The following is a 16443-nucleotide window of genomic DNA, read 5'->3' on the forward strand; positions in this document are numbered from 1 at the left end:
TATTAGCTAGATGGCTTCTTCTCTCTTTTTGGATCTCAATACAAAGTTCTCCCCCTCTCGAGATCTATTCGATGTAATCTTCATTTGCGGTGTGTTTGTTGAGACCGATGAATTGTGGGTTTATGATTAAGTTTATCTGTGAACAATATTTGAATCTTCTCTGAATTCTTTTATATTCGAATTATCAGTTTGGTTTGGCCTACTAGATTAATCTTACTTGCAATGGGAGAAGTGCTTAGCTTTGGGTTCAGTCTTGCGGTGTCCTTTCCCAGTGACAGTAGGGGTAGCAAGACACGTATTGTATTGTTGCCATTGAGGATAACAAGATGGGGTTTACATCATATTGCATGAGTTTATCCCTCTACATTATGTCATCTTTCTTAAAGCGTTACTCTGCTCTCTTGAACTTAATACTCTAGATGCATGCTGGATAGCGGTCGATGTGTGGAGTAATAGTAGTAGATGCAGGCAGGAGTCGGTCTACTTGTCTCGGACATGATGCCTATATACATGATCATACCTAGATATTCTCATAACTATGCTTAATTCTGTCAATTGCTCAAAAGTAATTTGTTAACCCACTGTAAATACTTATGCTCTTGAGAGAAGCCACTAGTGAAACCTATCGCCCCCGGGTCTATCTTCCATCATATTAATCTTCCAATACTTAGTTGTTTCCTTTGCCATTTATTTTACTTGCATCTTTTATTTCTCTTTATCATAAAAATACCAAAAATATTATCCTATCATATCTATCAGATCTCACTCTCGTAAGTGACCGTATAGGGATTGACAACCCCTTATCACGTTGGTTGTGAGGATTTATTTGTTTGTGTAGGTGCGAGGGACTCGTGTGCGGCCTCCTACTGGATTGATACCTTGGTTCTCAAAAACTGAGGGAAATACTTACGCTACTTTGCTGCATCACCCTTTCCTCTTCAAGGGAAAACCAACGCAGTGCTCAAGAGGTAGCATTGGTGAGCATGAGGGCAAGAGACATGATGCGAAATACCAAGTTTTTGAAAAAGGAATTTAGCTTTTCATACTCACCACCCCAGTCAGTCTGCATAGCAGTGATCTTAGAGTTCAGTTTATGTTCAACAAGATTTTCAAAGTTGATGAAAACTTGGAAGACATCATATCACTTCTTCAATATGTAAATCCAAGTAAATTTACTATAATCATCAATGAAGCTTACATAATAGGAAAATCTACCAAGTGAAGTAGGGGCTGGCCCCCACACATCTGAAGAAATAAGTTGCAATGGAGCGGTAGATATACTAGTAGAAATAGGATAAGGTAACTGATGACTTTTGGCCTGTTGACACGGATCACAAACTGACTCAACACTAGACTCATATGAGAGTTTATTTTTGTTAAGAACATATCTAACAATAACTGAAGATGGATGACCCAAGCGACTATGTCACTTTGCTGAAGATGGCTTAGTGACGACATATGCTTGTTTATTGGACCATGATGATGATATGAGTGGATAGAGACCTCCCACACACCGTCCTCTAAGAATGATTCTCCTCGTGGCTAGGTCCTTTACCAAGAAAAAATAGGGATAAAAATCTATAAAAACATTGTTGTCAAGAGTGAATAGATGAACAAAAATAAGGTTTTTTGGATGTTTCAGGAACATGTAAGATATTTTTCAAGTGTAAATTCTTTACGGGGTTTTTAACAACTGAACTACCAATATGTAAAATTTCCATACCAAAACCACTCGCCGTGTGGATTTGGTCGCCTGCATTGTACCTCTCTCGCATTGGCAGCTTGTCAAGTTCCCCCGTGATGTGGTTTGTAGCTCCGCTGTTGGCATAGCAATTAGTATCCACACCATAGGAAACATCATGTGCCCCCTTTTCCTCCTGATTATTTTCTTCATAGCGCCACCAGCATGTGCGTGCACCCCCTGGATGATGCTTATAGCAAATCTGACACTCAGGGTAGTCATGCCGTTGTTGATCATGCTCTTGCTGCTACTGTGGTTGCTGTCGAGTGCGTCCTGTGTAGGCGCCGCCTCCACCAGAAGGAGAAGGCTGGCGGTCACCACAGCCGCGCCCCCTTCCTCCTCGCTCGCGATAAGATCTTCCGCGAGCTTGGCCACGGCCTCTGTAAGCCGCGTTTGCAGATGTATGAAAAGTGCCTAAAGATGAATCGCCCAACATCTCCATCCTCTGATCGAATGCAGAGATTTGAGTGAAGAGGTCGTCCGCCGTGATCAAGTGTTTGACAACACCAACTGCCGCAACCACAGGATCGTAGTCACGGTCTAGCCCTGCAAGAATATAATCAACCATCTCCGGATCTGACATCGGACGGCCAGCAGCAGCTAGTTCATCTGCAAGGTTCTTCATCTTCGCCATGAAGGCAAAACTTGACATGGAGCCCTTCTTAGTTGTGGTGATCGCGATTCTCAGGTTTGTGATCCTGGATTGCGACTGAGAGGCGAAGAGGTTTGTCACCTCGTCCATAGCTCGAAGGTAGATTCCTTCCCAACGACATGTCCAAGAATTTCCGGAGTCATAGAATTGAGTAAGTATGAGAGGACCTGCTGATCTTTGGCGATCCATGGCCCATACAGCAGGTTTGGCTCCATGGCCGAAGATTTGTCCGCCTTGGTGATCTCGACCATCTTGGGTGGAGCAGCATCGGAGTTGTCGAAAAGTCCAGTCACCTGTGCACCTCGCAGGGCTGGGAGCACTTGCGTTTTCCAGAGGAAAAATTGCCTCTCACAAGCTTCTCTGATGGAGGCGCGCCGAGGTTGAGGGCGACTCCTGCTGACGACGACATGAGGGCGACGCTGATGTGCTTGGTGTTTGATTTTTGTGGCTAGATGTGAAGGGAAGAGATGGCTTTGATTACCATGTAAGATTTGGAAATGTTCCTACTCCTCGATGAGGAGCAGCGTTGGTTTATATTGAATGAGGCAGAACAGCCGTGCGGTGGCTTACAAGAAGAGGAAACCGATCGCAAGGATTCAGTTGTAATGAGGACTCCTAAACAACTACGAGAGGGAGAGAGATAGAATAGAGTTGAGATTACAATGCGGAGATAAACATGAATTCTAACACGTGTGTGTAGTCGATGTATTGATCGGGAGTGTAGTGGGAGGTGCGGAGGGTCGATTTGGACTCTCCACGAGCTAACGCTAGCTAGCTGGCCTCCTATCCTATGGAGTGTGTGCCTTGTGTTGCTTCGTTTATAATTAATTAACTTTGCATGCACGAGATGGTGATGCAGCCATGCATGCGTGGATGCTCCAAAGCCGTGGGGATTTTCTTTTAATTTATGTCATATTAACTTGAAAAAACATAAGAGCATCTCAAGCCGTTAGGCCCCTAAGGGCTTGAAATAGCGCCTCTCGAAAGTTAACCGATGATATTTTCGACGTGAGGGGCTTTGGTTCCCAGCCGCACCCCCAAGTTCAGCCCCCAGCCACCGATTTCAATCTCAATTTCGGCCTAAATTTGGCACACTCTGGCACAACAAAAACTAAATTTTATCACATAGTTCATCACAAAAATCAATAGAAATCAAATAGTTCAATGAAACAAGATCATAGTTCAACACAAATTAAAACACATCTAACTAGGCAATGCCCTTAAGCCTTCATAGGTGCTCCATCAGATCATGCTGCAGTTCTTGATGCACCGGTTGGTCTCGAATCTCCTAACGCATATTGAGGAAGGCGACCCATACTGCCAATACCTGGTGATCAACAGTTGCAAGAGGACCATGCCTGGGATATGGTTCAGTGTCAAACACCGGCTCTTCCTACTCGCTCTCAATGATCATGTTGTGTAAGATGACACAACAATTCATCACCTCCCACATCTGAGGTTTCGACCAAGTCAGAGCGGGTACCGAAAACAAATCGAGATTGGAGCACACCAAATGCCCCCTCGACATTCTTCCTGCAAGCCTCCTGACACTTAGCAAAGTAGGAGTTCTTGCCTCCCGGCACAGGGTTTCAGATAGTCTTCATAAATGTGGACCATCTCACATTGATGCCATCTGCTAGGTAGCATCCCTTGTTGTAGTGGCTCCCATTGACGTCGAAGTTCACCAGAGGAGCATGACCTTAAACAAGCTTGGCAAAGACATTCAAGCACTGCAGTACGTTGATGTCGTTGTGAGTTCCTGGCATACCAAAGAAGGAGTGCCAAATCCAGAGGTCCTGTGTGTAGGAGATATGCCCTAGAGGCAATAATAGATGCTATTACTTATCTCCATGTTCATAATTATGTTTATGTTCCATGCTATAACTGCTATGGTTCTCGAGTCTGCAATAACACGAGGCTCGGAGGAAGACTCATATGCACGTGTGGAATAATAAACCGTAAGCAGTATTCCTAGTCTGACCTCTAAGACTAGCTCATGTGTTGGATGATGATTCTGTTTTCCTGGTCATGGGCATGTCTATGCCAGCAACTTTGAGTACACAATGTTAAGAGAACATTTGTGTTGAATAGACCCGATTGATGTTATGCTATGAGATTCATTCGTCACAAGTTAATGGTACATAACACAGAGATGGTTAACGTTTGCCTAATTCCTTAGACCATGAGAGTATCGAGCTTCTTCATACTTGCTTCATGAACTTTCGGGTTTGTTAAACGTCATCCGTAAATGGGTGGCTATTACGGCGGCTTACGGGTTCATGGAAAAGTGTGTCAAGTAACTTGATAGCTCAAGATTGGGATTTGCTCCTCCGACGATGGAGAGATATTCTCGGGACCTCCCGGTGTTACGGTATCCATCATCGTCTGGCCAGACACAGTGTGATTTGACCACAGGGATGCCGCAACACAGAAACGAGAAAAGAGAACGAAACCGATAACGAGGTAACTAGCATAGTGGACAAGTCGTTGATCCACGAGGATGCAAGTAAATCTCACCTCGGGTATTTGTAACATATCACGAAGCAATAGGAATAGCACACGACAACTGGAGGTTCACTCGAATATTCATTCATGTGGGTATAGGGGTCAATATGGGTGTCCACGGCTCCGATGTTGATCATTGATCGGAAGGGGTTCCAGGTCATGTCTATACTTCACCGAACCTATAGGGTCACACGCTTAAGGGTCATCTATCTGCTGAATACTAGACAGGGAGTCTGAGAGAAAGTCACCGGAGAAGTTTCGGAGACAACGGAAGAGTTCCGGAGAGAGAACACCGAAAGAGTTTCGGTAAAACTGAAAAGTTGTTTCGGAATATATTATTAGGTCAAAATGGTTTCGGAACTCGCCTGGAAATTCTTAGAGGGCCCCAGAATTGGTCTGGGAACTTTTGGGAATTTTCGGACAGAAAAACCGAAAATGTTCTCGAGCTGCCGTAACCGCCGTTGTTGCTTTTCGCTGATAAAAATCACCAGACCGGAAATGTTTCGGATCATGCCCAGAAGAATTTTAGAGGGTGCCGAAAATGTTCTCGGACCTTCCGGAATTTTTCAGAAAAAATGTTTCGCGGAAAACATCTTATCTCAGCACGAGGGGACAAGATCCCACGAATCGGGGGTTACATGTTTGGTGGCTTTTTGTCTAGGGAGCACCAATGATTCTAGGAGACATGTTGGTGGCTTGTTGCTCCCCCCCATGGGAGGGGGCAAGGTTGTGGCTGGCCAAGGGGGTGCCTCCATGGTGTCCCCTTGGTGCCCACTTGAGTTACCATTTCACCCTTCATGTGGGACATGTAGCATGGGTGTTTTGGTATTTCCTCCACCACCCCACCCCTTGCCTTGGCCTATAAAAGGAGGAGAAGGGTCTGCCATTCTCCTCATCCGTTCTCACATACAAGTGCCATCCAATGATCTGACTTCTCTCTCCCTCCACGCGAAATAGTTTCGTAGAGCCGAAAGGCTGTCTAGGTTCCAGCAGGAACTAGTTCTCAACGGCGAAGCCCTGCCGGATAGATGACACCGTATGTGTGCAACTCTATAGAGAGATTGTAGTTTTGGTCTTAGTTCATGAGTGCCTCCCAAAGGGCTGTCCGTGTGACCGTCTGAGTTTTCGAAGGTCCTCCCGAAGGGCTATCTGTGTGACCGTTTGAGTTTCGAAGGTCCTCCCGAAGGGCTGTCCGCGACACCGTCCGGGGGGCTATTCGACCGCCTCCCGGAGGGCTGTCTGAGGAGAGATGAGGGTATACATCCTCGCGGTTGGGAGGTTGTAAATCCTAGCTGCGGGGATCTGCACCGCCGATCGTCATCGACTCTACTTCCCGCTGCGCTATGAGTCGGTAACGAAAAAGATCAAACCATGTATGCAATCTCCATAGTGGTCCTGGGCTGGTGCGTAGGTCGGAATTTTTTGTATTCTGTTGCGTTACCCTACAGTGGCATCATGAGCCGTGCTATGCGTAGATGCAGGTTGCGATCTAGAATACATAGAGATGTATGGGTGTTGCACAATATAATTTGTAGTAGATGAGTTCGATTACTGAAAATTATTTGTGCGGATAGCAGATGAAATTTGTTACCCGATGTTCTTGCTGCTTCCTTGGAATTTTCATATTTTTGATCTTGATAACGGCATGGTGGATTTTCAATGTTCTGGAAATCTGCGATTCTGATTGATCAACGAAGTGCTAATAGTTCGTTGAAATCCACCATAGTTAGAAAGAAATATGAAATTTCGCAGACAAAAGGGCAATGCAGATATGATCTGCATGGGGGTCATGCGTATGACGAAGTTCAGTATGGGGCTCGAGATTTTATTATCTCGTGTTTCATACACCCCGCAAAGTTAATCTAGCGACTTGAATTATCATACTTGATGATGGACGTTGGTAGCTTCGGTTTGTTTCGAAACCTTAGAAGCCACGAAAAACAAGTTTTTGCATGAACCAATTAGAGGTGTCTAACTTGGTTTTGCAGGAGGGTTTGCGTGTGCATGTGATGTGGTATAGCAATGCTCATAATAATTTGATTATGTATGAGATGACTATATGATGTAATTAACATGACCTGCATGTCATGATTCGGCATGATGGCTGGAGCCATATGATTGCACTTTAATGACCTGCATGTCAACCTTAAGTAATGCATTTATTTTATCCGCTATGGAGATAGCGATATTATTTTGTACATCGACAAGGTGGTGTGAATCTTCGCGAAGGTGAACACCGACGCGAATGCCGAAGACGAAGAAATACTTGACTTCTCCGTCAGAAGAGGCTATACCATATCTTGCTATTATGAATTGCCTGAGATGTTTATCCCTCTTGATGCACCCTTCTTGATTGCGCTGTAGTCGCTTTTATTAGGGTGGTCTCTCAAAAAATTATCAAGTAGTTAGTGTTCTCCCAAGTATAGCACCGTCACGGCACCTAACTTTTCAGGGTATCGCATGATCTCCTTGGGTACGAACGATTAGGGAAGTGTGAGGCGGGTGAGTTGAGACCTCGCAGCAAGATCACTTGGTTGTCTTGACGTTCTGGAAGGATCTCCTTGAGCTCGGAACACGCCCATCGAAATATGAACAAGAGTCACATAGAGATGTGATCGGCAAGTTTGCCTACTGATTGAATTTCGCGCCATCAGTGTTCATCTCGTTCAATGGCGTTGAATGGATATGCGGGTCTTGTGTCACTCATAATCAATTTTGAGAGATATTGATTTGAGTGGGAGCGCACTGTTGAATTAACATTTTTAATTCTTAGTGCAATTAATTATGAACACCGTCTAAGTGTTTTTTGCAAAATAGTTGTAGAATAATGGCTCACGTTTCCACCTTCCCTGTTAAAATTGAATAGCTGCTAAATATCTGGTTAAAACTTTACGATTGGTAACATAGTGTGAGTATTGTCCTCAAAAGTGCCGAGAAGGACTTTGTCCTACCGCATGCTTTCTGTATCCTCCCGCTAATGCTATGGATCATGTGACTCTCGTCCTTCAATCCAAAAGTTAGAATTCTGTTACGATCAAGTGGAATATGTTTGCTTCCATGAAACCCAAACTTCAAAAGTTGGGATAGTTATATGATATTCATGGAACTGAAAATTATTTTCATATACAAACAAAGCAATGTTTGTTTGCAAGTATTAGTAAAAGTGTTTACTATGCATTTGACTGTTGGGAAAGGGATCCAGAAGAACGCCTGTCATATAATGAAAGGTGAATAAAACAACAACTTAAAGAGAAAGGAAGTGTCCAAAGGGTGTTAGTATGACTTACACGCCTAGGAAGTCCGGGGCAAATGCCACTCTTAAGTTGGGTGCTTCTTTTGCGAGTAGGTGAAATACTAAAAGTTAAACTGTTAGAAGTATAAAGGTAGAAAGAAAGATGACTGGAATATCCAGCTCATGTATGAATGTCATACAAGTTTTTGATGTATAGTAGGCTGGTCAAAGATATAGTTCTTGGGAAATATGGTTAAACATGTTAATCACTAATTCTTGGGTATTGTGAGTTAATCACAAAGATACCCGCTCAATTCCATTCTGTTGCGAATCAATGTAAGAGATACTATGGCCTAAAAAGACTAGCCAGAAATGAGGTTAAGGTATACACAGGGAACATAGTAAATGTTACTATACCTTCCATCGGTGTATTGCCGTCTGTATTTATTTTCATAATTCATTTAGAGTTTTACAAACTCTAGCCCATTGCATAAGGTATCTTGCAAGAAGGTTGTTCATAAGAGAACTTTTTATGTTTGATGTTATGAATAACACAAGGGCCATACTTTCATTATGAATGAGATGTATGTTATGAATATTGATAATAATACAATACCTATGGGTTTACCTTCATAATTCATTTTAGAGTTTCATACACTCTAGCCCATTGCACAATGTTTGTTGCAAAAGAGTTGTTCATAAAACCAACAATTGTTGTTAAGTATGATGAATAACATGAAGGGTCATGCTTTCATCCAAGATGGATATATGTTATGAATATTGATGGTAATATGATACATCCATAATGCTGACGCTAAATGTCGCGAGACTATGAGAATACCACACATGTGTGGCACTGCATTTGGTCACATTGGAGAAACCCGCATGGAAAAATTCCATTATGATGGATTTTGAAGTCGTTTGATTTTGAATCATATGACACTTGCAACTTTCCTCCGAAAAGTGAAGTGACTGAAATACCGTTCACAGGACATAAGGAACGAGCAACAAACTTATTGGTGATCATACATTTTGATGTGTGTAGTTCAATAAATGTTGTTGCAAGTGGTGGATTTATTTATCTTCAGAACTGACTCAAGTAGATATATGAATATTTACTTGATGAGGCGTAAGTCTGGATCTTTTGAAATCATTCGAAAGGTTTTCAAAAATGAAGTAGAAGTTACTGTAACAAGGAAATTATGTTTCTTCAATTTGATTGCACAAAGGAATATTTGAGTTACATGTTTAGCGAATGTCTGATGAGTTGTGAAAGGGGTTTCATAACTTGCACCTCCCGGAACACCACTGCAAGTGGAAAGTCTGTGGAGATGTAATCTAACCATTTATGACATGTTAAGGTCAAAGATGACATAAATAAATTTGCCATTATCCCTTTTAAAGTGATGCTTTAGAGACTGCTGCTTTTACACTGAAAAGAGCTACATCGGGTCTGTTGAAATGAAGCCATGGTATGATACGCCCAACCATGTTATATCTTTTCTTAACATTTGGAATGTGGGGCTTGTGTAAAAGGTTACAAACCTAATCCAAATCAGACAAGTGCTACTTTGTAGGTTATATCAAAATGTTGGGTATTCCTCCCTCACTATACCGAGGCAAATAGTTTTGCCGCGAAACGGTGTGCTTTTAAGGAGAATGGTTCTTTCAAAAATGTGAGTGGGAGAATAGTGCAACTCGACGAGATCAACAGTATCTTCGTCGTCAGATCAAAGGAAAGAGACCTTGGAAGTAATTCCAGAGTTTCCTACTGCGACTGATAGGGAAGTCTCTACAATAAAATGTATGAACTTCAGTCAAACTTGCAGCTAAACCACGTAGGCAAGGCTTGTGCAAACCTCTCAGGTGCGCTAACAAGATATTGTTGTTATACAACATTATACCTACGATACACAAGGAAGCGTTGATGGGCCCTAACTCCGGAATTGGCTAAATGCCAATACAACCCGAGTTAGTTTCCATATAAGTGATTCAAGATTAAAACCTTGATACACCTTTCGGAAGACTTAGAGTCTAACGAATATTTATGGAACTTAAAACTGATATGGATAAAAATGTTTTATCCATAAAGCTCGACTTGTTGAAATAACAAGTTCAAGAGTTGACTACAATGAGGTTGTTTTCATCATAGCGATGCTTAAAGTCGGTTCGGGTTGAACTAGCAATTAATACATATTTCAATCATGAGATATGAAACAGGGATGACAATAGGATTTCCATCTGATGGAAATGAAACCAAGGACTTGCATGTGTTACAGTCCAAGGCATTTTGTCTATTCAGAGGATGCTAGTAAGGGTGCAAACTTCAGAGTTCCAGCGATGGACATAAGAGAGCAAAATGGAGTTTGAATCTTCGTGCTTTGATGAAATGGTCAAAGGGTTCTGACTTCATCAATGGGTAACGAAGATGCTTGTAATTCAAGAAAGTAAGTGGGAGCGTAATAATATCTCTAAAAACCTTGTGTGCTTGACACATTGTTAATTGGAAATAAATTTCTTAACACGAATTAGGACTTCATTTAAAAATAGTTTTTTTGATGAAGTGCTTAGGCTAAATAGCCTCAATATTAGGCATAATGATCTATGGTGATAGATCTACCTAATAGGGATACGAAATGAATATATATTGGCAAGGTGCTAAAACCTTTTAGCATTTAAAACCGCCAAGGAGTTATTCTTGCCGGATTCACATGGAAGAGTTTTTTGCAAGACTCGGTGTCCCAAAACACTGATGAGCAAAATACATGATGCAGATTCCACACACTTTTGTGTTTGGATTAATCATGTACTCCATGGTATGTAAAACAACCTGATATGATATGTCCGATACTCCCAAGGTGTTGCCAGTACGGATACTAAAGTGATCAAAGTACTGATTGTGGGACAACAGTGAAATATGTCATTGAGTACTAGAGTAAGTACTGATGATATGTTTTCTCGCAAGCGGAGATCATGAAGAGTTCGTTGTAAAATGTTACATCGATACAGTCTTCATCTTTTCTCCATGCGATTTTCGATTTAAGTTAAGGGTTTTGTGTAATACACAATATGGTGGCACGGTAGTTGGAAATTGTTCCCAACAGGATACTATGGAGAATTCTATAACAAATGACTAAGTATGTTGACGCTTTAGAAGTGACAAACAAGATGTTGAATCATATAGTTCATTCATGAACTTAGTATGGTTCCAAGATGGCTTTTTTCAATGGGACACTACTGCAGGTAGTTTCTCCATAACTCAGTCTAAGGAATCCAGGTTCGACCTGTGATTCACATACATAAAAGCCAAGTCCGCACAAAATATGAATTTTGTGAAAGCGTGAAAACGCGAGGATATGCAGAGATAGACACGGAACTGAAGTTGTTAGATCCGATGGAAATCAGGCTATACCACATGCGAAGCAATTTTTACACCGGTATGCCATAGGTGTAAAGTGCATTAGCATTAACTAGATTGTTGACTCTAGTGCAAGTGGGAGTCTGTAGGAGATATGCCCTAGAGGCAATAATAAATTCTATTACTTATCTCCATGTTCATAATTATGTTTATGTTCCATGCTATAACTGCTATGGTTCTCGAGTCTGCAATAACACGAGGCTCGGAGGAAGACTCATATGGACGTGCAGAATAATAAACGGTAAGAAGTATTCCTAGTCTGGCCTCTAAGACTAGCTCAAGTGTTGCATGATGATTCTGTTTTCCGGTCATGGGCATGTCTATGCCAGCAACTTTGAGGGCACAATGTTAAGAGAACATTTGTGTTGAATCGACCTGGATTGATGTTATGCTATGATATTCGTTCGTCACAAGTTAATGGTGCATAACACAGAGATGGTTAACGTTTTCATAATTCGTTAGACCATGAGAGTATCGAGTTTCTTCATACTTGCTTCATGAACTTTGGGGTTTGTTAAACATCATCTGTAAATGGGTGGCTATTACGGCGGCTTACGGGTTCATGGAAAAGTGTGTCAAGTAACTTGATAGCTCAAGATTGGGATTTGCTCCTCCGACGATGGAGAGATATTCTCGAGCCCTCTCGGTGTTACGGTATCCATCATCGTCTGGCCAGACACTGTGTGATTTGATCACAGGGATGCCGCAACACGGAAACGAGAAAAGAGAACAAAACCGGTAACGAGGTAACTAGCATAGTGGACAAGTCGTTGATCCACGAGGATGCAAGTAAATCTCACCTCGGGTATTTGTAACATATCACGAAAAAACAGGAATAGCACACGACAACTGGAGTTTCACTCGAATATTCAGTCATGTGGGTATAGCGGTCAATATGGGTGTACACGGCTCCGATGTTGATCAATGATTGGAATGTTGGAAATATGCCCTAGAGGCAATAATAAAAGCATTATTATTATATTTCCTTGTTCATGGTAATTGTCTTTATTCATGCTATAATTGTGTTATCCAGAAATCGTAATACATGTGTGAATAATAGACACCAACATGTCCCTAGTAAGCCTCTAGTTGACTAGCTCGTTGATCAACAGATAGTCATGGTTTCCTGACTATGGACATTGGATGTCATTGATAACGAGATCACATCATTAGGAGAATGATGTGATGGACAAGACCCAATCCTAAACATAGCACAAGATCGTATAGTTCGTTTGCTAGAGTTTTCCAATGTCAAGTATCCTTTCCTTAGACCATGAGATCGTGTAACTCCCGGATACCGTAGGAGTGCTTTGGGTGTACCAAACGTCACAACGTAACTGGGTGACTATAAAGGTATAATACGGGTATCTCTGAAAGTGTCTGTTGGGTTGACACGGATCAAGACTGGGATTTGTCACCCCGTATGACGGAGAGGTATCACCGGGCCCACTCGGTAATGCATCATCATAATGAGCTCAAAGTGACCAAGTGTCTGGTCATGGGATCATGCATTACGGTACGAGTAAAGTGACTTGCCGATAACGAGATTTAATGAGGTATTGGGATACCGACGATCGAATCTCGGGCAAGTAGCATACCGATTGACAAAGGGAATTGCATACGGGGTTGCTTGAATCCTCGACATCGTGGTTCATCCGATGAGATCATCGAGGAGCATGTGGGAGCCAACATGGGTATCCAGATCCCGCTGTTGGTTATTGACCGGAGAGCGATCTCGGTCATGTCTACATGTCTCCCGAACCCGTAGGGTCTACACACTTAAGGTTCGGTGACGCTAGGGTTGTAGGGATATGTATACGCAGTAACCCGAATGTTGTTTGGAGTCCCGGATGAGATCCCGGACGTCACGAGGATTTTCGGAATGGTCCGGAGGTAAAGAATTATATATAGGAAGTGCTATTTCGGCCATCGGGACAAGTTTCGGGGTCACCGGTATTTTACCGGGACCACCGAAAGGGTCCCGGGGGTCCACCGGGTGGGGCCACCTACCCTGGGGGCCACATGGGCTGTAGGGGGTGCGCCTTGGCCCATATGGGCCAAGGGCACCAGCCCCAAGAGGCCCATGCGCCAAGAGATAAGGAAGGGAAGAGTCCCAAAAGGGGAAGGCACCTCCTAGGTGCCTTGGGGAGGAGGGATTCCTCCCTTGGCCGGCGCCCCCCTAGGAGATTGGATCTCCTAGGGCCGGCGCCCCCCTAGGCTCCCTATATATAGTGGGGGAAGGAGGGCCTCTCAATCCACGCCTTTGGTGCCTCCCTCTCCCTCTCCAACACATCCTCCTCCTCCATAGTGCTTGGAGAAGCCCTGCCGGAGTACTGCAGCTCCACCACCACCACGCCGTCGTGCTGCTGTTGGAGCCATCTTCCTCAACCTCTCCTTCCCCCTTGCTGGATCAAAAAGAAGGAGACGTTACGCTGACCGTATGTGTGTTGAACACGGAGGTGCCGTCCGTTCGGCGCTAGGATCTCCAGTGATTTGGATCACGTCAAGTACGCCTTCCTCATCCCCATTCTTTGAACGCTTCCGCGTGTGATCTACAAAGGTATGTAGATGCAATCCGATCACTCGTTGCTAGATGAACTCCTAGATGGATCTTGGTGAAACCGTAGGAAAAGTTTTGTTTTCTGCAACGTTCCCCAACAGTGGCATCATGAGCTAGGTCTATGCGTAGTTCTCTATGCACGAGTAGAACACAATTTGTTGCGGGCGTTGATGTTGTCAACTTTCTTGCCGCTACTAGTCTTATCTTGCTTCAACGGTATTGTGGGATGAAGTGGCCCAGACCAACCTTACACGTACGCTTACGTGAGACCGGTTCCACCGACTAACATGCACTAGTTGCATAAGGTGGCTGGCGGGTGTCTGTCTCTCCCACTTTAGTTGGAGCGGATTCGATGAAAAGGGTCCTTATGAAGGGTAAATAGAAGTTGACAAATCACATTGTGGCTTTCACGTAGGTAAGAAAACGTTCTTGCTAGAACCCTACTTCAACCACGTAAAACTTGCAACAACAATTAGAGGACGTCTAACTTGTTTTTGCAGCAAGTGCTTTGTGATATGATATGGCCAAAGTTGTGATGAATGATGAATGATATATATGTGATGTATGAGATGTTCATGCTATTGTAATAGGAATCACGACTTGCATGTCGATGAGTATGACAACCGGCAGGAGCCATAGGAGTTGTCTTTATTTTTTGTATGACCTGCGTGTCATTGAGAAACACCATGTAAATTACTTTACTTTATTGCTAAACGCGTTAGCCATAGTAGTAGAAGTAATAGTTGGCGAGCAACTTCATGGAGACACGATGATGGAGATCATGATGATGGAGATCATGGTGTCATGCCGGTGACAAGATGATCATGGAGCCCCAAGATGGAGATCAAATGAGCTATGTGATATTGGCCATATCATGTCACTATTATTATTTGATTGCATGTGATGTTTATCATGTTTTTGCATCTTGTTTGCTTAGAACGACGGTAGTAAATAAGATGATCCCTCATAATAATTTCAAGAAAGTGTTCCCCCTAACTATGCACCGTTGCGACAGTTCGTTGTTTCGAAGCACCACGTGCTGATCGGGTGTGATAGATTCTAACGTTCACATACAACGGGTATAAGACAGATTTACACATGCAAACACTTAGGTTGACTTGACGAGTCTAGCATGTACAGACATGGCCTCGGAACACAGAAGACCGAAAGGTTGAGCATGAGTCATATAGAAGATACGATCAACATGAAGATGTTCACCGATGTTGACTAGTCCGTCTCACGTGATGATCGGACACGGCCTAGTTAACTCAGATCATGTTATACATAGATTACAGGAGAGATGTCTATCTAAGTGGGAGTTCATTGAATAATTTGATTAGATGAACTTAATTATCATGAACTTAGTCTAAAATATTTACAATATGTCTTGTAGATCAAATGGCCAACATAGTCCTCAACTTCAACGCGTTCCTAGAGAAAACCAAGCTGAAAGACGATGGCAGCAACTAGACGGACTGGGTCCGGAACCTGAGGATCATCCTCATAGCTGCCAAGAAAGATTATGTCCTACAAGCACCGCTGGGTGACGCACCTATTCTCCCTGCAGAACAAGATGTTATGAACGCTTGGCATGCACGTACCGATGACTACTCCCTCGTTCAGTGCGGCATGCTTTATAGCTTAGAGCCGGGGCTCCAAAAGCGTTTTGAGAGACATAGAGCATATGAGATGTTCGAAGAGCTGAAAATGGTTTTCCAGGCTCATGCCCGGGTCGAGAGATATGAAGTCTCCGATAAGTTCTTCAGCTGTAAGATGGAGGAAAATAGTTTTGTCAGTGAGCACATACTCACTATGTCTGGGTTGCATAACCGCTTGACTCAGCTGGGAGTTAATCTCCCGGATGACGCGGTCATTGACAGAATCCTTCAGTTGCTTCCACCAAGCTACAAGAGCTTTGTGATGAACTTCAATATGTAGGGGATGGAAAAGACCATTCCTGAGGTATTTGCAATGCTGAAATCAGCAAAGGTAGAAGTCAAAAAGGAACATCAAGTGTTGATGGTGAATAAAACCACTAAGTTCAAGAAAGGCAAGGGTAAGAAAGCCTTCAAGAAGGACGGCAAGGGAGTTGCCGCGCCCGGCAAGCAAGCTGCCGGGAAGAAGCCAAAGAATGGACCCAAGCCCGAGACTGTGTGCTTTTATTGCAAGGAAAGTGGTCACTGGAAGCGGAACTGCCCCAAATACTTAGCGGACAAGAAGGCCGGCAAAACGAAAGGTATATGTGATATACATGTAATTGATGTGTACCTTACCAGTACTCATAGTAGCTCCTGGGTATTTGATACCGGTGCAGTTGCTCACATTTGTAACTCAA

The sequence above is a fragment of the Triticum aestivum genome, chromosome 7A, assembly GCF_018294505.1.
Source record: "Triticum aestivum cultivar Chinese Spring chromosome 7A, IWGSC CS RefSeq v2.1, whole genome shotgun sequence".
NCBI lineage: Eukaryota > Viridiplantae > Streptophyta > Magnoliopsida > Poales > Poaceae > Triticum > Triticum aestivum.